The sequence below is a fragment of the Bacillus rossius genome, chromosome 16 (genome assembly GCF_032445375.1).
Source record: "Bacillus rossius redtenbacheri isolate Brsri chromosome 16, Brsri_v3, whole genome shotgun sequence".
NCBI classification, from domain to species: domain Eukaryota; kingdom Metazoa; phylum Arthropoda; class Insecta; order Phasmatodea; family Bacillidae; genus Bacillus; species Bacillus rossius.
In genome coordinates this window covers 20,343,035-20,368,087 of record NC_086343.1, presented here as the reverse complement: position 1 = coordinate 20,368,087, position 25,053 = coordinate 20,343,035, and the positions used below count along the sequence as shown (strand labels likewise).

The window sequence follows — 25,053 nt, the reverse complement described above, 5'->3', positions numbered from 1 at the left end:
AATATCCTGCCACCATAGCATTTCGTTTGAAATTTTCTGCGTGCGCGTGGTCATGAAGATTGAAAGACTTGAAGATTAGTCGTGGATGTGCTTGCGATGTCTGAGTATGTACTTCTTAAGGATGTGTGTGAACGACATTAACAAGCATGGTCTCTCTTGGTTAGGGGGCGTACATTCGTCACGTGAGGCGATTTTGGCGATTTTTTCTACTCCCCTCACACCCCCCCCCCCTTTTTCCCCTCCTTGGTGAGATGTGATATTCTGCTCGACCGAATTCCCCCCCGCCTCCCTAATTCACACGTGATATTTTTCAAAATGCTCATTTTTAGTGTAAATACGTTCATATGTGCTTGATTGCGTTGGATTTATTAAAAAAAAAAATAATGATTTTTTTTATTTAAGACTAGTTAAAACTAGTATTTAAGACAAAAAGTAGTCTAGAATCACAGTGAGAAAATCGAACAATAAAATACTTAAACAGAAACTACGTATTACAATTCGTAAAAAGGATATTCATTCTAATTCAGTCCACAGGGTCTAATGTGTGGTCCCAAGAGTGACTTTGTGGCGTTCGCATAACCGCGATAAACATTATTGTGTAGGATTTAGCCGTATTTTAACGGATAAACATGTTTTACTTAATTTAACCCAGTTTTCTTGCTATTTTACACTGTTTCTTGCGGGGGGGGGGGGGGAAATTACGTGATATTTTCCTAGAACCATCCATCTCCCCCACGTGAGATTGGGTGAGATTTTCGGCTCAGCCCCCTTTACCCCCTAAACACCTCACGTAATTAATAGACGCCCCAGTAGGATGTTTCAGAAATAAAATTAGTGATTGTGTAATCCCTAACAATAGGGGCAGGCATTTTTCGCGAAAATATCTGAACACTTGTTAGACTGCAACAAGGTATACCCGCACCTGTGGTTTCTTCCTTGTGATTGGCGGCCGTCTGCAACAGAGGTCGTCGCCTTGTTTCACCGAGCCACTCAGGACGCGTTTGTTTCCGCACTGAATTACTGTGATTGGTGTCGTTACACTCAATATGTGCCTGGGAAAAACTCACCCAATCACGAAACACAGACGATGCTTTCATCTAGTCTCGAAATCTTTTTGCGAAATCTGCATGCCCCCACGCTATCAATAATCCCCAAAAACTAATTTTCATTAACTACCCTTTGCGTAAAAATAATAATAAATATAATATTGATCATCCTATATATATAATATTGATCATCCTATATATATACAAGAATACTAATTTTACAAACAACTATTATCTCAATAATATCAGGAATAATTTATAAATAATTTTAATTTTCATATATTTTATTTTTAATATTTACTGCATGAATGATAGTATTATTATTCATTTATATAACACGAATAATGGCAATCATGTGCGTTGTTCTTTTCACTGATTTGTGATGAGCTAAACGTTTTAAACTAACAGCGTAATGATAAATAGTTATTTATTATTTCCTAATATAATACATTGTTCGTTATATTAGTTTTCTTTGTTGGTCATACTTTTTGTACTTTTATATTAGGGTGTATTGTTTTACAGTAAGAAATTATAAAAACTTTTAGAGCCTACATTACAAAAATTTATTTTTTTAAATTAAATGATTATATATGTTTAGTTTAGTTACTTTGATGTGAACTGTTCTTTTAAATTCAATTAAAACTTACTTTTCACTAACATTATTTTGTATTAATTTTTTGTAAAATAATTTTAGTGTTTTTTCCTTTGACTACGCTAGATTGTAATATAAGATGAGTATTTAAATAATATAATAACTTTCACAATGCAATAGTTTTATAAAATTGTAAAAATCAACCGCAATGGATTTAATGAAATGGATTAATTAATAAATACGGAAAATTATTGTTTTCCTTTAAATAAGAAGCGTATACCACATACGAATCCATTTAATTTTTAGAATCTGCAAGAAAAGTAATTACAAGTTGAAATATAAAAAAAAACGTTTTACGATGCACAAAATACTGTATAGCAAAGAAAACTAATTGGAAAACTTTGAATGTTTAAGTCCGAAACGTTGGAAGTTAAAATAAATTCATACAAAGTATGAAACCTACACATTATTGAGAAAAAAATAAGCATAAACATGGTTTATTCATGCATAAAAAGGGAAATACATGGATACACACTCGAGAAAAATTCGCGCTGATTAAAGCGATAGGGGAGGAGGAAGGAAAGAATCAACACATTATCGCTAAAGGTGTGGCAGCAGCCACTTTGCAAATTTAAATTTTTATGTGACGGGAAGACGGTACTCAATCGATAAGAACTTTTCAGCTGCTTTTATGCATCACGTTCCCTCTTCGACTAAAAGTTATTTCGATCGATTCATCGTGGACGAGACTATCGATATACCTCGGCGCTCCAGGAACGACCAAATAACGGTATACTTGGAAGACAACGGAGTAATTTTTTTCCCCTCCTTCGTCGTGTTTGTGATCGTAAGAAAGTCTAATGAATTATTTATTTGATTATCTTGTTTCATTTTTACCGTGTATACTTATGTCCCGTTCCAGATCACTATTATATATTTAAATTTAGCACGATTAAACTTGTAAACTTTTTGAGTGGCCGAACTTAACCAAAATGAATATATATATATAATGCATACTTATTTGCATAATTAGCTGGCAAAGTTGTATCTTTAACAGTTTTGTGCAGTATGGATAAGGATAACCAAATTTAATAAATTACTGAACATTTTTGGGTTTAAAGGCAATGCTGGTGTCTACAGCGAGGTACGATTTAAATTATTTCAGAATAATTAATTTTTTTAGTCTTTTAAAACCGTACAAATTCTGAGGATTTTAAAAGGCCAGGTAAAATTAAATATTTTTTTTTGAAAGAAATCAAGCCTAAACCTAAAAATTTTCAGTTTTACTTTCAATTTCATTCTCCTTGTCCATACTACACGAAAACGTTTCAAATGCAACTTTGCCAGACGATCATGGAAAAAAAATGCGATATACTATTTTGTTTTCATTTTGTGAAATTTCAGCCGTTTGGAGAAGACGGCAAGTTTAACCGTTTGGAACGCAAATATAAAATAATTACCTGGAATGGAACATAACCCTTTTAACCACAAGGAAATTAATTACACTGACTAAAAATAACACAGTTTTAAAATTAAAGACACCGACACATCGTCAGCATTTCGTGATTGGTTTGGTTTCTTTCAGACACGTGTCTACTTTTGTCCCACGAATCACAGCAGTTCAGTGCGTACTGAACGGTCCGACCGAAATAAAGGGATGACTTCTCTTGCAGACGGCCACCAATTACAAGGAATGAACCGCAGGCGTGGACATACCTTATTGCAATCTAGTGGACTAAAAACACCTGCCCCTAGATATTTTAGTCATGTACAGGTCTCACAAGAATTTAAGAACATCGTTAGATTTTTAGATGATGATGTTCTAGTTACAAATGTCTGGTAGAAGCTACTTATTAACTTTAATAAATTTTAAAACTTACAGTTAATACTTATTAGACAACTAAAAAAATCTATATCGCAGCCATTGCTTTAAATTGCTTGGCTTCTAGAAGCTTGCCTCATGCCTAGGGACTGGAAAAATTCGCGGTTTCAGTGACCACTAGGATAGACTCCACGATTCTCTATGTACTCGGGCAACTATCACCTGGTCATTTGATACCGACTCGGGACACCTGTTTACTGCGATTCTTATGATTCGATACTTCTTTTGTTGAGTGTTTGCCATTGGCTCAGAGTCCTTCAGGCAAATTGCGGTCCAATCACTGACGCAGCATTAAGCTAAACGAGTTTGGATTCCAGCCTGTCTCGAAAGGAATCCGCTAATTTTTCCGGTCTCTGCTCATGCCTTGCTTGCCTCGTGCCTGACTTGGACTATGTGACCGGCCTGCTTCGAAACCAGGTTCCCTTGTGCCTTGCTTGCCTCATGCCCGCCTGCTTCGTGCCTAGCTGCCACATGCCCGTTTTGCCTAGTGTTCGGATTCGACCACGTGCCCGGCTTTCCTTTCCTCAAACTCTTTTTGCCTAGAGCTTTGCTTCGGTCACGTGCCTGGACTGTAGCATGCCCCTACTTGTCTTGATCAGCTTGTAGCCAGTTACGGTGACTTTTCGATACCGCTGCAGGCAGCGATCCGGAAAACCTAATTAACTTCCGGACTAACGTCAGATGTGTACTGAGAATTTATATTGAAGTTCAAAGTTTTGAATAGGAATTCAAATAAACCATCAGCGAGAATTAGTATTCATATTTAAGTGATGCATGGTCTAAGTAGTTCCACTTCTCTCAACAGACTTCGTCAAAATGCTGATTTTAAAGTATGTAATGTTATTTTATTTGCATTGCAGTAAGATATCTTTTGAGTAAAAAAATATTGGTCAGTAAAAACCGAACTTTGCTCCATCCGGCTATAAATGTAGCCAGTTTGACAATACCTGCATATATATATATATATATATATATATATCTTTATATATATTTCTTGTGTGCGTGTGTATGTCACTGAACTCCTCCTAGACGGCTGGACCGATTTTGATGAAATTTTGTGTGTGAGTTCACGGGGATTCGAGGATGGTTTAGATTCACAATTGGATATTTTATCTCGATTCTGAGTTAAGAAAAACTAAAAAAAAAAAACACGCTTTAAAAGCAAAAATTTCAACGCATTATTAGAAGCCATTATGTTTTGCTATTGAAAGGAACTAAGTAGAGAGTAAGAAAAAAATAAAGATCCTGACAGTTTATAGTGTCGCCATATTTGTTTCAATTTTCAATACCCTTTTTGTATATTACAATTTAAATTGCAGAAAAAAAATCATGTTTCATAGCCACACAAATAGTGAGGATGGGTTAGATTCAAAATTGGATATTTTATCTCGATTCTGAGTTAAGAAAAACTAAAAAAACACGCTTTAAAAGCAAAAATTGCAACGCATTATTAGAAGCCATTAAGTTTTGCTATTGTAAGGAACTACGTAGAGAGTAAGAAAAAAATAAAGATCCTGACAGTTTATGGTGTTGCCATATTTGTTTCAATTTTCAATACCCTTTTTGTATATTACAATTTAAATTGCAGAAAAAAATCATGTTTCATAGCCACACAAATAGTGTGTGTGTCATTTCTCTATGTCCACGAGGTCTCGCCGCGTCAATGTTCTCCTTGGAGCGAACCCGTCCGCTTAATTAAATAAACAGCTTTTATCGTTGAATGATTTCATGATTTATTTAATGAAAATATGCTCTCATAAAAAAATTAGTTAGATAGACATTCAATAGGTGTCTTTCTCTCACTCTCTCTCTCTCTCTGAAATGTATGTAGCTTGCTCGCGGGTCAGTAATACAGATAATCTTTACATTCTAGCTCAAGACGGAAAAAACAGTAAATGTGGTTTACAAAGACATTTTATGAAGTGTCTTCCCGTCATTACATTTGAAAGTAGAAACATATTTACTCAAAATTTAGGTAGTAACATATTTTTATTGCAAAGACTGAAATAGAGGTGAGAAAAATTATCATTTGTGAACATAAGAAAACTACTACAACTGTATCAACTGTTATGTTATAATGTTTAAATTTCTAAATGGTGCAAGGTAATACAAAATTCCATGCGGAAAAAGTCGTGGGCAGCAGATACGTATAGTTATAGGTGTGGGGCTATGCATGCTGATTTTTCATATACTGCATGGATGCGAACATGTAAGAATAATCTATCTTACTATAATAAAACAGTACTTTTTCTGTCTGTCTGTTTGTACGCGATTTTGATGAAATTTTGTGTGTGAGTTCGCGGGGATTCGAGGATGGTTTAGATTCACAATTGGATATTTTATCTCGATTCTGAGTTAAGAAAAACTAAAAAAACACGCTATAAAAGCAAAAAAAACTAAGCATTGTTGATAATTAGCCTCCATGGCAACGGGCTTTTGCATTGTTGTTGCCTTCTGCGTAACCATGAGAAAGGTTTTTGGTAAAGCCCACCCCACACGATGCCCAGTTTCTGCTATAACTTCTGTTATACCCATGGGTATAATAATTTTCATAAAAATTTGTATAGCAGAACCGCAGAAAGATTTCTTAACTCCATACACACGATACCTAGAATGCTAACAGAAAACCAGCCAACGCAGTTGCCGACCAAAGCAAACATATCAGGGGAGGATAAACCTGTCGTAATCAACTTATCAAAATACTGAAAAAAAAGTGAAAGTTATACCTGTTTGTGTTAAAAATTATGTAACTTGCGGAAATATTATTTGATATTTTATCTTATATTTTTCATTTGCAAATAAATAACAAAATTGGTTTAGTATTTAAAAACAAATTAAGAGCAATTTTGGAATTACAAATATATTTTTAAGTTGTAGGTTAATTTCAAAATCTAAAAATATATAAATTTAAATGATACAAGGGACATTAGGTTTACTAAATTTAGTTTATATACGGTTTAAATTCTAATATTAATTTAATTATACAGTTAATCAAGCTAATTTCATTGTAATAGTAAAAAATGCTACCGATTCATATATGTTATATATAAGATTTATTGATTACTTATATATTTAACTACATAATTAGAGGAATTGTAACTAATATTTTTTGTAACCCAGTGAGACAAATAAACACGCACATACCACGTAATAAATTTAAATCTTCGGTGAAGAAAAACATTTTGCATGTTTTTTTTACCCTCACAGGTGTGTCGCTATGAAGTATCAGTTTATTCATTATTAATTTATGGACACTCGTTTCTTAATAAACGTTGGCGTTTTAATTATAAAATAACTTTTGGTTTAAATTATTTGTGAACATGTGATTTTACTTTACTTTTTTAAAAGTAAAAATAAATCTAGGTACGTAGTACTATGAATAAAATCAATGGACTGAGACACCTAAATGTAGTTAATATTATATCATAAATTAATTCTAATAATTTATATTTGCAGAAAGCACAGTATGTACAATTTAAATATCTGTTATTTAAAAAAAACTAAAAAAAGATTGGACTGATGAGGATTCGAACCACATTCAAAATCACCCTTCTTTCACTGCCATTCAAATTCAAATTCAAAAGCTTTTTATTGCGATGTTTGCGTACATTGGTATTTACATAGGTTTACATAGTGGAACGCCAGCACATTGTGCTCTTTTTCCATAGTTTATAGACATTATACAACCCTTCATATATACATTTGCATTTATTCGCCACTACGCTACCGCAACTTCTACGAACGTGATTGGAGATAATGGGTAATATAAACTGCAACGTATTTTCATAATGTATTTTAAAATTTCCGATTACTTCTTTCTGTGGCAATTTCAGCTTAACAAATATATTCCATAGTAGTTTTACTATTATAAAGTTTCATTTGGCATACCATTACATTTGTTACGTCCCTTAATGTTGACAATACAGACTATATACGGGGTTATATTGCAACACGTGGGTCCGCCATCTTGACGGCTCCAGCTCGTGGGTATAGCAGAAAAATAGAACACGTTCTATTACGGTTTTGGCTAAGACTTCGGTTATGAAAACTTTTATACCCAGAGCCAGACCCCTTGGAAGGGTGCTGAAATGTTACCCACACGGGAGCAGGCGCGCTAGCATAAAAATTACATGAAAACTGCTAAGGAAATGGGTGTCGTGTGGGGCAGGCTTAACGGCAGTGGCGTGCCCAAGTGGAGGGGTATGTATAATGAGAAGATACAAAATGTCCAGCGTAGAAATACTTACCGCCATATCCGCATATCTCACAAAAAGTACATTTGGGCAGGACAATGTCTGTCAGGTCCGCTAGAAAGATATATAGAGAGATAGAGATATAAATAGAAAGATAGAGAGAGTTATAGAGATATACATAGAGAGATAGAGAGTTAGAGAGATAAAGAGAGATGCTTAGTATACGTTTAAAAAATTACAAAAAAAAATTGATTGAGGCATTGCAACGCATGCCGGGCATTATCTAGTATATACTAGCTGCCCGACCCGGCTTCGCACGGCTATACTAATGGAAAAAGAATTATGCCACATCTCCCATTTACAGTAATGGTAAATAATAAAAAATTCCGTGAAAATTTATTACAATGCTGTATAATGTACCGATGGTTTCCCGACTCGTGCACGCAACATAAAACTGATGTACCCGTACTTCGCTACGGCAGTCTACAGGCAGATCACTCTTGCGCCGCTTATTATACATGCCCCTCCTTGTGGGTACGCCACTGCCGCGCGATGCCCGTTGCCATGGAGACGCAGAAGGCATGAACAATTGAAAATCCTGTTCTCATGCAGACAAAGTACCCACTGTTTCCTGGTTTTAACCACCCATGGGATCTAATTTTCGGAAAATGTCATCCTGCGTAACATAAGGAACATTACTGTGAAGTTTCAAGTCTGTAAAATATATATACTTGAAAAAAAAAGGGCAATTGTTGATATTTAAAGTACCCGCAAAATTTCAACGGTGATGAGGACTGCACTAACAATGAAATAGTCGTTGCCATGGAGACGAATGAAGCATCAACAATGCTACAGCCGTTGCCATGGTGATTTCCTACCAAAAACTGGAAATAAAAAAAAAATAGGGGTGGACTACCCCTAACATTTAGGGGGATGAAAAATAGATGTTGGCCGATTCTCATAGATACCGGATAAGCACAAAAAATTTCATCAAAATCGGTCAAGCCGTTTCGGAGGAGTATGGCAACGAAAACTGTGACACGAGAATTTTATATATAAGATATATATTACTAGATGCAGGTATTGTCAAACTGGCTACATATATATTATATATATATTACTAGATGCAGGTATTGTCAAACTGGCTACATATATACATATATATTTATATATAGCAAGAATAAGGGGATTTGTTTGAAAAACTGCAATTAAGAAAGAAAGTTACGCAAACGAATAGCGGTTCAGAGAATAAATTTCTTGCTTTCCATAAAATTTGATAACTTGGTATCAAAAGCCACGAAATAGTGGTTTTTTAAGAGATTCATTGAGGCAAAAAAACAAACAAATTATACCAGAACTTTATATCCAACTATTATTAAGTATATAACATTTTAAATAGTCTTAAACTTCGTTGGGACACGTTTATGAAAGTCATGTATGTGTAATGTATGTTTTTTTTTTTTTACGTATGTGTAAAGTTACTGACAAGTTTCATATCTCAGAAATGAGATCGAGATGAAAAATAATGAAACAAGATTTAAAAAAAAAACTTAGCCACCTGAACGCTGTTAAACCTACGGATACGAAGACTGTGGTCGTGTTCAGAATGGAGGGGAGGGATGGAGGGAGTGAGTGAGGGAGGGGAAGGAATGGGGTGGGGATGTTTCTTGGAGCGTGCAGAAAGCGGATGACTTGCAGTAACCAGGTGACTATCTCACCAAGGGCAATGATCTCCATCTGTGAGCAGGGGGAAAATCTCTTTATGGTCTTCTTTTCTTTTTTTTATACACACACACGTACACCAAGACGTGCATCGACGATCGGGAAAGATCGCCTGTCTGTTGAAACGTTTCTTTCGGGCCCGCTGCATCCTCGGCGGAAACAAAAGCGCGCATTGTCCGGAGGTAATGGCCCCTGCGCGCCAGTTGAGTAGAGGTCCCCCCCCCCCCCCCCACACAACCCTTCTCATGCGCCGGCCAAGGACTGCTCCAGGGTTGTACGACCCCGGAGGAGACACGGGAACTGGCGACCGAGTCCACACACTGCTCGCAACATTCACAACTTACACGGTGGGCACAAAGTCCCATTACTAAGAGACCTGAAAAAAATTCGCGGGTTCATTTCCGTGTCATGCTAAAATTCAAATAATTATACCTTAGTGCTGCTTCTGTCATTGGTCCACTGTTGATCTGGAGGACTGAGGGCCAATTAGAGACCCACATTCATAGAAGTGTCGAATCACAGGGCACCCAGCCGAGACGACTCACAAGTCAGCAGCCAATGAACAGTTGGCATTTGCCCGAGTGTGTAGAGGATATTGGAGTCGATCCTGGAGGTCATTGAAACCGCGAATTTTTCCGGTCTCTACCCATTACCCCCCCTTCCCTTCTAACATGTTAAATGGTGAATATGTTGGACCAATACACATTACCACCAATACATACAAACCAGTTTTGTCTTTAACTGTCCACAACATCTGTTTTGCATCCCGTCATTCTCCGAACACTAAATAATTCGGCGCCACGTTCTGTGCGCAGCATCGCTGGAGTAACCCTTACAATGCCTGCCTCACGCCCTCCTTCAAGTCATCAACAATTCTCGAAACCAATCCACATTTAGGTCGATCATAACTTAGAAACACACACCTTGGAACTTCCACAACGTAGAAACACACAAATTAGAAAAGTCATAGATTATAATTCTCGAAAAAACGATTTAGAACGATCGTAACTTAGGCCACAGCTTAGAACAGTCATAACTTATAATCCCGAAAATCAAAACTGTCATAAATAAGAATCGATAATATCTTAGAAACACGCAACTTAGAAACATTGTAATTTATAATAGAATAACTTAGAAGAGCTGCATCTTAAGAAACACAACCAAGCGAGAACAGTCTTAACTTAAAATTCACGGGGAAAAAATAGACATAACTTAGAACTGTCGTGATTTATAACGGTCATAACTTGGAAAAACACAACTTATAAGTTTCATTTCTAACGCGCTTGGGGTCCACTCACCCTTTTTTTTTTTTTTTAAGGTAGATTTAGAAGAAACACTACCTGTTGTAGCCGTTACCATGGTGCGAATTCCGGAAATTTTTTATAAAATTTTTCGTTTCATGGTCCATTGACCCCAAAACCATTAGGTAACTCAAAAGGTTTATACATATATATCACATTTTTATGCACACGATAAATGCCGTAATTTTTCACAAATCACTTCCAAACTGATTCATAAAATCTAGTAGTGGAAAATCCCGAGTTAATGGGCAATATCCGACCAAAGGGGTAGAAATGAGGAAGTTTTTTTCTTAAAAAAAATCTATACAACTCCCATAATATGTCTAGTAACACATCCAATTGAACGTATAATTGTATAAGTAATACCATAAACATTGGTCCAAATAAATTTTTGATACGTCCAACCATAACTGCAAGGGGTGAAAAAACAAGGGTTTGAGAACAACAAAAAAAAATAATGCCTTTCGTAGGCACACCATCGAATCCATTCAAATAGTTTGTATATCTTATATTTTTTATCAAAAAACGTTTGTCAGAAACAATTTTTTTCATAATACAAACCATAACTGCAAGGGATTTTATAAACCAGGGTTAACTAAAAAAATTAATAAAACTTCCCTACAGTGTACTCTATCAAATCAATGTTCAATTTTGTTTAACATTTGAAAAATTTGTTAAATACTTTTGTTTAAGGTAAATTAAATATAACAAACCATTACTGAAAAGAAAAAAATAATTACTTTTACTAGATATATTATCAAATTCGTTATAATATAATGTAAAACTCCTAACTTTATCTAAAACTTTGGCTGAAACAATTTATCACGAAATGAACTATTGCCATAAAAACAGGGGTTGATATTTTAAAAAAACCTTTCTTAGTAACAAATTTGTTAGAATTTATTTTTAACCATCTTAATAATATCTTAAACCTTTGTCCAAAGATAATTTTTATACGACCACGCATTAGTGCAAAGAACGGAAAAGTGTTAGGTCAAAAATGATTGCATAACCACCTTAGTAGGCATTATTCGAAATTCAAGCTATTAAATGCTGTATGCATTGAGTTGAAAACATTCAAAATATTTTTACTGCATGGAATGTGATATTGAAGTACATTTATAGGATAGGGTGTTATGAACGTTAGGTTATAAAAATGTCCCAGAAGTATGCAGAAGTTTCCAATACATTTCCAGGTGAAACAGGTACTTCGAAATCTACCTACGACCGCAGGCTTTGCCGAAAGGGATTTTTTTTGACGTGACATCTAATAAATCGATGAACGCCGGCTGCACGCACGAAAAAGTGTCCCGTAACGCACATGCCCCGTTACGCTGTGTCCCGTTACGCTCATTGTACGCTTGTGCCGCATCTATCTCTCTTCCACTCGATTGGAACAACCATCGATTTGACTTTTTCAAGGCACATTAAGCTTGAAACACTCCCATTCGTTTTCTACTTTTCCTATCATCGTCCTATCCTTAACAGAATAACACAGATCGGAAGAAGTTAAATAGCAAACATGTATAAAAGTTATAGTTAAAAATAATCTGTTCGTTAAAGTAATAAACATATTTGAATTAATGAGTGCAAATGAAAGTAAATTTATCAATTAAATTGTAGATTTAATTTCACTCCTTCTTTGTATCCATACAAAATAGTGATAATTCAATAAAAAATTATTCAATTTTATTCATAAAAGTATGCGATCATTTTTCATCAATGTTTTGGTATGACGTTTTCACCGTTAAACTATCGTCCGTAAACCGACTTTACAGACAACCAAATTTTTTTTTGTTAGGATCACCCCACGAGGTGTCAGTTGGTATCCGTGTCTCGTACGAGCGCGCGCCCGCCAGAGTCTGAGCACGCGCTCCTAAACGAACAGCGGGCTACCAGTTTCCGGAGGAGTTGGACGGCACCTTTGACGCCAGCCGCCAGTCGCTCCAAGTGTTTGTTTACTGATGTTCCCGTGTCGGAATGGAGCGCTGCAATCGCACGATGCATACCAAGCAGAGAGGCCTCGTATTCACTCGCCCCGAGTCGTCCGAGTTCGTGCATCTTCTCATGTATGTATATATATATATATATATATATATATATAGAGAGAGAGAGAGAGAGAGAGAGAGAGAGAGAGAGAGAGAGACCGGAAAAACTCGCGAATTCATTTCGCGATAGGCTAAAACACAAATAGTTATACCTAGAGACCCGAAAAATTCGCGGTTTCATTTCGCGATAGGATAGAATCCAAATACATTTGCCTTTCTTGCTGCTTCAGTGATTGGGCCACAGTTTATCTTAAGGACTCTGGACCAATGAAAAACGTTCGGCAGAAAAAGTATCGAATCACAAGCTTCCCAGTCAACACGTGTCACGAGTTAGTAGCCAATCAGCAGGTGTAATCTGCACAAGTACATAGAGGATCATGGAGTCTATCCTAGAGGTCATTGAAAACGCGGATTTTTCCGGTCCCTAGTTATACCTGGGGACTGGAAAAATTCGCGTATTCAATGACCTCCAGGATAGACTCCACGATCCTGTGCACACTCGGGCAAACGTCACCTGTTCATTGGCTACTGACTCGTGAGGCGTCTCAATTGGGAGACTCGTGATTCGATACTGCTTTGACTGAGGGCCTATAATTGGCCCCGCACTCCTCCAGGTTAACAGTGAACCAATAGCAAAAGTTGCACAAAGGTACATTTAATTGCATTTCAGCATATCACGAAATGAATCCGCGAATTTTTCCGGTCTCTAGTTATACCTCAGTGCTGCCTCTGTTATTGACTCACAACTCACCTGGATGAATCTGGGCCAATGAGAAACACCCGACCAAAGCTTTAATGAATCGCAGGCTGCTATGTTGGGACGTCTTACAAGACAGCAGCCAATGAGTGGGTGGCATTTGACCGGAGTGTACGTAGAACTATGGAGTTCATCCTGGAGGTCATTGAACCCGCGAATTTTTCCGGTCCCTACTCATATATTTACCAATTTCCCCCCCCCCCCCTCTTTTCCGTTTGTAAATGTAAAATGCAGGTTAGGTTAATATTACAAAAGTAAACCTCTCACAATATATTAGTTCTCTCTCTCTCTTTCTCTCTCTCGAAAAGGATATTTTTCGCACGTCTATATAATGCAACGAAAATGTAAAGAGGGTTAGGTAAGGTGTGTTTACTTAAATAATACTTCAAAATTGTTTTAAAAAATTTTCAAATATTCACAAAAATGGATTCTTTGTTCACCCTTTCACCTTTTCCCTGTGAGGTTAGGTGTTTACACGTATTAAATAACGCTAACTTTATAGAAAGGTTAGTTGGGCTTAGGTTTAGCCTAATTTAAAACACTCTATAAAATCGCACAATGTTTTTTCCCCTAATTTTTTTTAAATTAATTAAAACTAAGTGTATTCGTCCGGGTTAGGGAGGGACCTAGGTGCGTCTCAGGCCGAAGCCTATACACCTGGTCATTCCGGGGATTAGCCATGGCAGCTACTGAAGCCATTACTAACTCCCCAATTTTAAATATAGATAAAACTAATGTAAGTTGGACCCAGGTAAAACCCGCAAAGATAAGTACAGGGAAAATCCTGGGCTCATGCCTGCGGGTTGCAATGGGCATGCATTAACAGTGTAACAGACGCTAGGTTCAGCTTTCGTAGTTTGCATTCAGCACTGGATGTAATCCTTTGTCACCGTCATTTCGACAGCGATGTTAGACGTGCGAGCGGCGAATTAGAGCCCGTCTACAATAGTCTGAACCTGTGCGTGGTCCGTGTCCTTATCCGAATGTGAGTGACGTCACATTGTCTCACCGAAAACTGCCCTGTCCACAATTGCGATGTCCGATGTCCGAATGTATTGATTTCTAAAGTTGTCACCAGAGCGCAGTAAATGTGCCAAACCAAATGTTTTTTGTTTATTGTTTTGATGCTTTGTAGTTTGAGATTGAACTTACGAAAGTTGTGTTAGTTCAATATTATATATTTATTCAGATATTTAACAAAAACAAACACCACGTTTTCAAACGGGAACCGGAAATTCAAATATCGTGAGTGTTCTGTTCTTTTTCTGTGTCCGAAGTACACAGGTTGGGACAAAAAGTTCAAATTGGCGAATGTCTTCGGACCAGGTAGGTTCGGACCTTCGCCCACTTGACGCATGACGTCAGAGGGTCACGTGGACCAATCAGCGACGAGTGTCCTTCGGACACAGTTTAGGACATTGCTATTGTAGACGGGCCATTTTACAGGTATTATGTCCGAAGACCAGATCGGAGGCCAGTGAATCTTAGGCTTCTCCCCACAACCAAAGGGCATTAGTGCCTCTTTCTCGTCTCCTCGTGCGGGTGACGTGATTGGTAAACAATGTAGCGACAGAGGGGCCGCCAGCAGTCTCTTTCCACGAATAAATACTTCACCGGCGAGTGAAACACGTACCCTCGGTATATTAGGTAGATTTCGAAGAAAGACAACCTATGTATTGCAGGCGTTACAATGGAGGCGCCTTCCGGAAATGTCCTGCATATATTTTCTCGTTTCATGGTTCCTAGACCCCAAAATCAACGAAAGTTAAAAATGTTATTAATATATCACCTTCTTATGGACACGACAAATGGGTGGTGAATGCAATGCTTTTATTATTATTATTATTATTACTTTTAAGCAACTTAAATTACTATTTTGTTTACTGTTTGTGTGTGTTGTTGGCATGTAAATTTTTGGTGATAACTAACTTAATATGTATGATTAAATTGTGAATAGTTTTTAGTTTTTAAAGTAATATTGCGTGGTTTATTTTTTTGTAAATTAAGGTTTTTGTTCTTGTTTATCTATTTTTTAAAAATATTATATGTGTATATTTTAAGAGCTCATATTGAAAAATCAACTAATTAATTATAAATTTTTGCCGTAATTTAAATGTGAGCTATTTTCTTAGTTTAGTCTTTTTTATGAGATAACTTCTTTGTGTTACGATTTTTTTTTGACGTGACAACGTCTAATAAATAGAGACCTGTAAAATTTGCGGATTAAAATCCCTAAAGGATAGACTCCATGATCCTCTATGCACTCGTGCAAATTACATCTGCTGATTGGTTAATACAAAATAGTGATAATTCAATAAAAATGATCCAATTTTATTCATAAAAGTATGCAATCATTTCATCAATGTTTTGTTATGACGTTTTCACGTTAAACTATCGTCCGTAAACCGACTTTACAGACAACCAGTTTTTTTTCCACATAAAACACAACTATGAAAATGTCGGTTGAGTTCGTTAACGGGGAAAAATTGGACCACAGGTGTAGACAAAGGAATTTTTTTATGAATAAAGCTAATAATAGGCTACGTGGTAAAATATCTTTTGTTAAAAATAATTGTCTGCATGGAATATGCGAAAATTTTGTATTTCCAAACGAACCTGCACAACCTCTCTCAAGACCGTTCGCGACGCCATGTTCAGAGAGTTTCGGCGGATTGCACTCTTATTTGGCAGCCCTGCGTCTGAAAATAACGCTCACGTCTCAAAAGTTTCAGTGGATTTGATGGAAATGCCTGAAGAACTTCGATCACGCAGGTGTCGTGGCATATAGAAATGCCAGTAGGAGAAGAAAGGATTAGACTTAGTTAAATAAATAGCTTTTATTAGACAAATCTATTTCATTGCTAGGTGATTGTTAAACTTTTTTGTTTGTTATTTCGTTTGGTTCTGAAGTAATATCTGAAGGGGAAAAAAAGTCTACAAATCATCAGATGTTAAAAATACGTAATACTGCAGAGTCAAATTTTAACCTTTGTGTGCAAAAAAAAAAAAGGCATCGTGCTCATTTTCTACGGTGCATGGGAAGTAGATTTCTGTGACTATCATTATAAAATGTGTTATTTGAATGGGACGTAAAAGAAAAAAAAAATACTTTACTAACGAACTTGTCTGGTTTGTATGTACGCACGGTAGACGTTCATCTAAATTATGCACGCTTAATAGCACGAACCTTTTATTTTTATTTTTTATTTCTCAAAGAAGGCATTTCTCGATAATAAATGTCCTCTTCTATAATTGGCTCTAGCGCAGTTGGTCGAAAGATCAGGCATTCCGGGACGAAGTAAAAATAAACCCGCGAAGTCATCAATTTGAGTTAGTGTTTGGCCGGCTTGTGGAGAGTTTGAAAAGTGGAAGGGGGGGGGGGGCAAAGTTTTTTGGTAAAAAAAGAAAAAAGAAGGGGGGAGGAGGAGGGGGGGGGTTTAGGAAACCAAGTGAAGTTTATCTGCGTGATTTATTTGGCCGGCGTGACGCGTCCGTTCGGAAATGGTGGGCAGGAGGCATCGCTCCCCCCCCCCCCCCCCCCCCCACAAAAAAAGGGCAGGGATGAGGGGGGGGGGGGGAAAGACCCGGTTACTTCAAGGTTGAGAGTCCCCACACAGAGAGACCCCGAAGTCCAAAAAAGAATAAACTTCCGTTGACAAATAGACCGTGTAAATCAACTCGTCTTTTCTTTCCATTCCCGTCTCGTGTCCGGGAGGATCTGCCATGTCCGCTGCACGCGCGTCCGGCCTTCTCGCTTGCACGTGGGGCACGTGTGTCCACGTGCAGGAAGAAGAAGAAGAAGAAGAAGAAGAAGAAGGGAGTGAATAACAGCTACGTCACGGGACGCGACAGAGCGAGAGCGCGAGATAAGACCACGGCGTCTGAAATATATCCCGGGCCGCAACACAAATTCCTCCACGGGTTTTCAACGGGTTGACAAGTTTGCGCCCGCCATGAATCAACTGGCTGTTGGGCAATTTTCCGAACATCCCCCCCCCCCTTCCTCCTATCCCTTCCTTAATTCCATTACTTCCACCGGCCAGAGATAACGTTTCTCGGCCGAGAACGAGCTGGATGGGACAAAACTTTTATTTATTTATTTATTGTTTAACTCTGGTCTCCAGACGCATTACGAAATCGCGTGACGAATTTCCTGCTAGTGAATTAATTGACACCATTAATTTGGTCATGTACGGGAAATCATGCTTAATTGCACGATATACTGCAAATCAGGCTTAATCTTTCTTCCCTTCCCACCCCCCTTTTTTTCGCCATTTTCTCCACTTCCCGTGGAAAATCTTTTCTCATGCCTGGTCCCTTATTTATTCATAATCGCCCGAGATGATGAATCATCGCTAGACACCTGAAAAAATTCGCTGTTTAGGTGACCCTGAGGATAGACTCCACAATCCTATATGAACTCGGGAAAATGTAACGTGCTCATTGGCTGCTGATTTGTGGGACATATCAACTTGGTAGTCTGTGATCTGACACTTCCCTGGTCGAGGGTTTCACATTGTATAATAATAATAATAATAATAATAATAATAATAATAATAATAATAATAATATTAATTTCATTTTCTTTGAATGGTTTTTACAATGAGTAAGATTTATTTAAGATTTTGTATTAGTCATAACCATTGCTAATGACACTGCATGTCATAAGAAACCTAGATGACAGAAACAAAGTTAACCAAGTACGTATGCAAACACACAACAAACAAGCCAAAATCAGGCGATATCAGAAAATTAAAAATAGAACAGAAAATTCGGAGGAAGAAATTATTCAAAACATTATTATAGCACAGACGAACGCAGATGGCTACGAAAACGAGAAAATAGCAACGATAACAGTAAATAAACACAAAAATGACATCGGACAACACAACGACAAACAAAAGAAGTCAACTAAGCTACTAAATAGATGAAATGTACAACACACCGACTACACAGGCGAACTCATTGATGTGATAAAACATATATTCTGGACACCACTATGACAACAGCACAGAGGAACACATTAGGCTATTTTAGACAACAGTTGCATCGTTTTGGGAACTGAGATCTGTTGCCATCCTCAGACACAGATTATTAGGGACAGGAAAAATTCGCGGGTTCAATGACCTCTAGGATTAACTTTATAGTTGTACGTACACTCGGTCAAATGTCACTCCCTCATTGGCTGCTGTCTTGTGGAGGTGTCCCAACGTAGCGGCCTGTGATTCGATACAGCTTCGGTTGAGTGTTTCTCACTGGCCCAGAGTCGTCCAGGTGAGTTGTGAGCCAATAGCAGAGGCAGCACTGAGGTATAACTATTTGAATTTCAGGCTGTCGTGAAATGAATCCGCGAATTTTTCCGGTCTCTACAGATTATTCGTTGGGTTCGTCTTTTTGTTCTTGTACTGACGAAGGTCGTTTTATTGTTTTTATTTACTGTACTTGTTGCTAATGTCACGTCATTATTAGCCTAGTGTGACAGTCTGTGCTGCAATAATTGTTTGAGTAATTATTCCTTTCACAAAATTTTCTGTTGTGGCTATGTGTTTATTTTTTTGGTAAAGACTGAATTTGGGCTTTTCCCCCCTGTGACTTGCATAGTTATCTTTTTTGTTTGTTATTGAGTTTCTTATAATAAACAGTATAATCAGAAAAAACACATCTTAAATAAAATAACTACAAATAATATTTTATAAAAGACGGGCTTATCTTATTAATCTGTAATTAAAATTATGTTTTTTCAAATATAAATGCATATGATCGTAACTAATTCAGATTAATAGTTAAATGAAGAATTTTTTAACTAAAGTCGTTTAAATCCTTCTCCCGTAAATGCGGCTCCAAAAAGGAAGAGCAGTTTATTATATGTTATAATAATTACAGGAAGTGTAGGACTTAGTAAGAGACATTTCTGACATTTTCGAAACGTGTTCGACAGAAAATGTTTCCACCTTTATACCTAGACTGTTGTATAATGAGTAGAGACCTGCAAAATTCGCGTATTCATTCGGTGATAGGCTAGAATTCAAACACATATACCTCATAGATAATTTTGCTATTGGCTTACTGTTCATCTGGACGAATCTCAACCAGTTATAAACCTTCAACCAAAGAAGGATCGAATCACAGACAAACCAGCTGAGACGACTTACAAGTCAGCAGCCAATGAACTTGCGTTAGTTGCCCGAGTGTACAGGGGTATATGCAGTCTATCCTGAAGGCCATTGAAACCGCGAATTTTGCTGGTCTCTAATAATGAGTAAATTTAACTAACTCTGTGCTGCATTTTATCGGACTAAGGACTGGAATGGAACAAATCAATTAGTATTATTATGAGGTTTTTTTTTAAAATGATTTTCTTGGAATTTTTTAAAATGTATTTGGACGATAATTACGGATTTTCAATATGGCCGCCAAGATGATGTCGTCGCCTTAGTTGTGTAGTGAGGAACTTTTAATCCACCAGCCCAATCATATTTCGAGAGAAAAAAAGTAAGTTCCGATGCTCTTTACAGTAACGTCGCGCTGACGTCACAGATGTGTCAAACGTGATTGGTTAGAAATTAATTCACTCCCATGCACAGCATCTGCCGCGCTGTCCTGATTCCAGCAAGAAGCTTGAGAATAACTCACTACGCAGAATAGCAAAATTATTGTAACGTAGTCAGTATTGTTATAATCCAACGTAACAACAACAAATCAGACAGGAATTAGCATTAAAACTTTATTATAACCACAAAAAATTGCCAATAAAACCATAGGGGCATGTATTGTTCGCGACAAAAAAAAAATCTGACTGCTCGTTAGACTGCAAAAGGGCATGTCGCCGCTAGCGATTGTTTTTTTGTGATTGTCGGCCGTCTGCAAGAGAAGCCATTGCTAGGGGCAGGCATTTTTTTGCGAAAAAAACCTGTACGCCTATTAGATTGCAACAAGGTATACCCGCACCAGAGGCTTCTTCCTTGTGATTGGCTGCCATCTGCGAGAGAATTCGTTCCCTTATTTGAACGAGCCGCTCAGCACGTGTTTGCTTCCGCGCTTAATTACTGTGATTGGTGTTGTAACAGTCGACACGTACCTGTAAGAAACTCGCCCGATCACGAAACACAGACGACGCTACAGCGTTTTAACTTTCATGTAGTCTGGGAATCAATTTTCGCGAAATATGCATGGCCCTACCCATTGCCCTATTTGGCCTGCAGCATTCAGGTCGCCTTTGCTTCGGCACTGGATGACAGTAGACATGCACTTGAAATAAACCCAGCCTCACGAAACACAGACAATGCTACGTAGTTCTAACACACAGCTGGTCTGGAAAACTTTTCACGAAAAAAATACATGGCAAGTTGGTCTTTCTCTTCATTTTTTACTTCAATTATTAACATGACAAAGATGACGCAAGCCGACTACCCCCGCCTCCTTGACTTCCTTGGCCACAGCTGACACGTGTCAAGCCAGACGGTTGTCGTACGTGACTCTCGGCTCTGTCACGCAATTACCAACACGGCAGCGCGACAAGAGACCCGACAAAAGCTGGCGGTGCAAAGCAGCAGCTGGTGTCTCGTCGCACACAGTGTGCGCGCGCTGTTTTTCCTCTCTCTCCCCCCCCCCCCCCCCTGGTGTTGTCGCCGCGGTTGGCAATCCTGCCCAGGCGCGCGCGGCGCGGCGGTTGGCAGGCCTGCTCCGCGTGTTTTGCGCGGTACGAACGTGTTTCGCGACGCCGACGACGACGACGACGGTTGGAAACAAAACCCCCGGGCGCGGGGTACGTGCGCGCAACAAAATGTAATTGTTCGTGATAATCGGGTAAGTGCCGTGTAAGGAACACGGCTTCTGCGTGTAGGGTGTTCAGGAAGCGGCGTCATTCTTGCTACTAGTAATATCCTAGAAGTTGTCAGCTTTATGAAGATGGATATAAGAGCAGTAAGGCCCGTTCTAAAACTGCACGTAAACGGAGACGGATCTCCCGGAACATTACACTATCTCGTCTGCTGCTTCCACAATTGCGCGGAAACGTAACGAATGGCAGCCAATGAAATAGCATTTCAAGGTTTCGAATTATTAATTTAGTTTGAAAAATATATATATATACAATACTTCGAACCCATAGCACAGGCAGAATTTACATAAATAATAAAAATAACAAACGACGACGTAATAATAGAACACTAGATATTCTTGTATTTGAATTAATTTTCAACGTATGTAGAACATAAACAAAACATGGCTGACACCGCGGCCAAGTACTCGGCTTATATTGGTCGCACGGAAAACGTGTCCGGGCGAGTTAATCCGTATACGGGTCTTATCTCCGTCTGCGTGCTATTGTAGAACGGCTTAAGAAGAATTTTTACGTGTTCATAATGTTTGAAAACGTATGTGTAAGCGAATATGCATGTGCTGTATTCAGTCAGTATGAAACACATTTTGGGCTGTTTCCTAACAGTAAACTAGCGTTGCACTAAGAGTGCATCGTAGTGGACACGGTCATTTTTGCGTTGCTTCCGAATCCTCACAAGGTATGCTTATGCATCCTTTCATGCATCCACGAAGCTCGAGATTTCTGGATGTGCGGCAATCGCATCCACTGATGCGGCCCTATATTCACTTGCTTCGGAGCAGTGTTTTATTTTGTTTGTACTATATAGCCTAACTACATAGCTAATAACTAGGGACCGGAAAAATTCGCGGGTTCAATGAACTGTAGGATGAACTCCATAGTTCTACGTACACTCGGACAAATGCCACCCACTCATTGACTGCTGTCTTGTGAGACGTTCCAGTCTGTGATTCGATAAAGCTTTGCTTGGGTGTTACTCATTGGCCCAGAGTCATCCAGGTGAGTTGTGAGCCAATAGCAGAGGCAGCACTGAGGTATAACGATTTGTATTTTAGCCTATCGCGAAATGAATTCGCGAATTTTTCCGGTCTCTACTAATAACCCGCGACTTCGCTCGCATAATTTCTGAGTATTGCTTAAATCTTACCATTATAAAAGAGTTATATATAGGGACAGGAAAAATTCGCAGATTCAATGACCTGTAGGATTAACTCCATAGTTCTACGTACACTCGGTCAAATGCCACTCACTCATTGGCTGCTGTCTTGTGAGACGTTCCAGCGTAGCAGCCTGTGATTCGATAAAGCTTTGGTTGGGTGTTTCTCACTGGCCCAGTCATCCAGGTGAGTTGTGAGCCAATAGCAGAGGCAGCACTGAGGTATAACGATTTGTATTTTAGTCTATCGCGAAATGAATTCGCGAATTTTTCCGGTCTCTAGTTATATAATTAATTCCAAACACTTTTACTGAATAAATAGACAGAATAAAATGTCAGATGCATGCAATATTTATTTCATAACATAACTGTTTAAGAATGTTGATATTTTGGAATAGTTATGCATATGCCTTTTTTTAGTATAGATTAAAAATGTGATATTAAAACTTCTGTTTCAGAGTGTTCGAAGAAATATTTTACCTTGATGAAATTACACTTACCTCCTTTTCGTTTCACGTGGTAGAAAATTAAAAAAAAAATCTTAAACTCGCACATAAATTATTTTAACAAAGTTTATGCCATCGTTTACACTGAAACTTTCATTTACTATGGTTAGAGATATTCCTAGAATTATTAAATGATTTAACCTTATTACAAATACCTCCCATTATTAGAGGATATTTGATTCAATCACTTTTTCAATAAAAAAAAATCGACATTTTTACATCGAATATAGAAAATAGAAAAAGGTTAAAACTAACATTAAATCATAATTTTTACCTTATTCTTGCTTACTTTTTTTTACCTTCATCTTAACTTGTTCATATATATGATTTACTACTATAAAAACTAACGTGCCCACTATGTGTCGAATCTCGAAAAAGGTGAAAGACCTCTATATAATAAATTATGTACATTAATTATGCTAAGTTTATTATTTGTTATGCAGCCATGAAATTGTTTTGATAAAACATGACTTACTCCGTTTTTCAACACGTTAAAGACGAAATCCGCAAAAACTGAAGAAAAAAAATACAATTAGTAACACTATGTGCTTGTTCATTCTGTAGAAATTACCAACAAAAAAAAAATATGTTTCTGTGTATCGTGCTGGAGACAATGCACCAGCTACAACTCGCGACGTGACCACGGGGGTATATGCTTCTTTATCATCGTTTAAAAAAAAAATAATATTAGCAGCAGAGTCAGCATTTTCTTCTCCTTGATGTTGAAAATATTCAGTGAATAATTATGGACGTGAAACGGGTCTCTCAATGATTCGTCGCATCCGTTCGTCATCCGTCCATCCGCCCGCCAACATATCCGGCTGTCAGTCAACAACCCAAACGTTAACAGTGGTCCGCACTTCCGTCGTTATATATATATATATATATATATATATATATATATGTGTGTGTGTGTGTGTGTTTGTGTGTGTGTGTGTGTATGTGTATATATATATATACTTGGATGCTACCAACTCACTTAGGCTTAAATATTTTTGAAAAATAAATTATCTTGTAAACGCTTGTTAGTTCGACGATCATGTGCATACACTAAGCACTTATAAATTAATATACTATTTTTTTAATGTAATTATTTAACAATTATCGTACGCTTTTAATTATACTTTTGTGTCTCGGTAAAAATTTTTTTTTTTTTTTTAAATATCTGACTTTGAAACTCGTTCAGATGCAAGTTAAAAACATAATATTGAAGCAGATTAGCTGATAATCATACACAAAATCTTTTAAAATAAAGGAAAAAAAAACTTGTAAAACATTTTTGAGGTAATAATTAGACACATGCAGATTTCGCGAAAAGATTCCAAAACTAGTTAAAAGTTGGAACACTGTAGCATCGTCTGTGTTTCGTGATTGGGTGAGTTTATTTTCGCCATTTTTTTTTTTTTTTTTTGCGCGGAAGCAAACGCGTCCCGAGTGGCTCGGTCGAACAAGGCAACGACTTCTCTCGCAGACGGCCGCCAATCACAAGGAAGAAACCGATGGTGCTGGTACACCGTGTTGCAGACTAGCAGGCGTTGAGATTTATTCGCGAAAAATGCCTGCCCCTAGTAATAATTTAATCCGTCCGTCCGTCGAAGTTAAACCTTGGTCATGTTTGGACGGACGGACGGATGGAATTTTTCCGAGCCGTCTGATTGGCTGCAGGTCACGTGATTGACGAAGGGATGACGGACGGAGGCGACGTACTATTGTAACTCCGATTCGTTCTATGCGAACTTAACGCGTCACGGTCGGCACATCTGAATCTTGTAGAAGTGTCAAAACTGTTGAACTGAATAAATTATGTGAGTGAGTCTTTCACTACTCGCCATAGATGTGTAACAACTAGAGACCTGTAAAATTCGCGGATTCATTTCGCGATAGGATAGAGTCCAAATACTTTTGAAATTATTTTGCTTCAGTGATTGGGCCACAGTTTATCTGAAGGACTCTGGGCCAATGAAAAATCTTTAACAGAAGAATTAGCGAATCACGATCATTCCAGTCAAG

General features: G+C 37.7%; 1 protein-coding gene across 4 annotated transcripts in view; it reads left to right on the top strand.

The window, feature by feature from the left end:
• LOC134540206 (uncharacterized) overlaps positions 1–25,053 on the top strand; it is a 316,176-nt gene that overhangs the window by 114,416 nt on the left and 176,707 nt on the right. The window contains exon 1 of one of the 4 annotated variants that reach the window (XM_063382790.1): positions 21,179–21,347. The exons of the other annotated variants lie outside the window; for them this stretch is intronic. The gene's annotated coding sequence lies outside the window, so the exon portion shown is untranslated. Of the gene's footprint in view, positions 1–21,178; positions 21,348–25,053 lie in introns of those variants that run through there. 4 annotated transcript variants of the gene reach the window in all.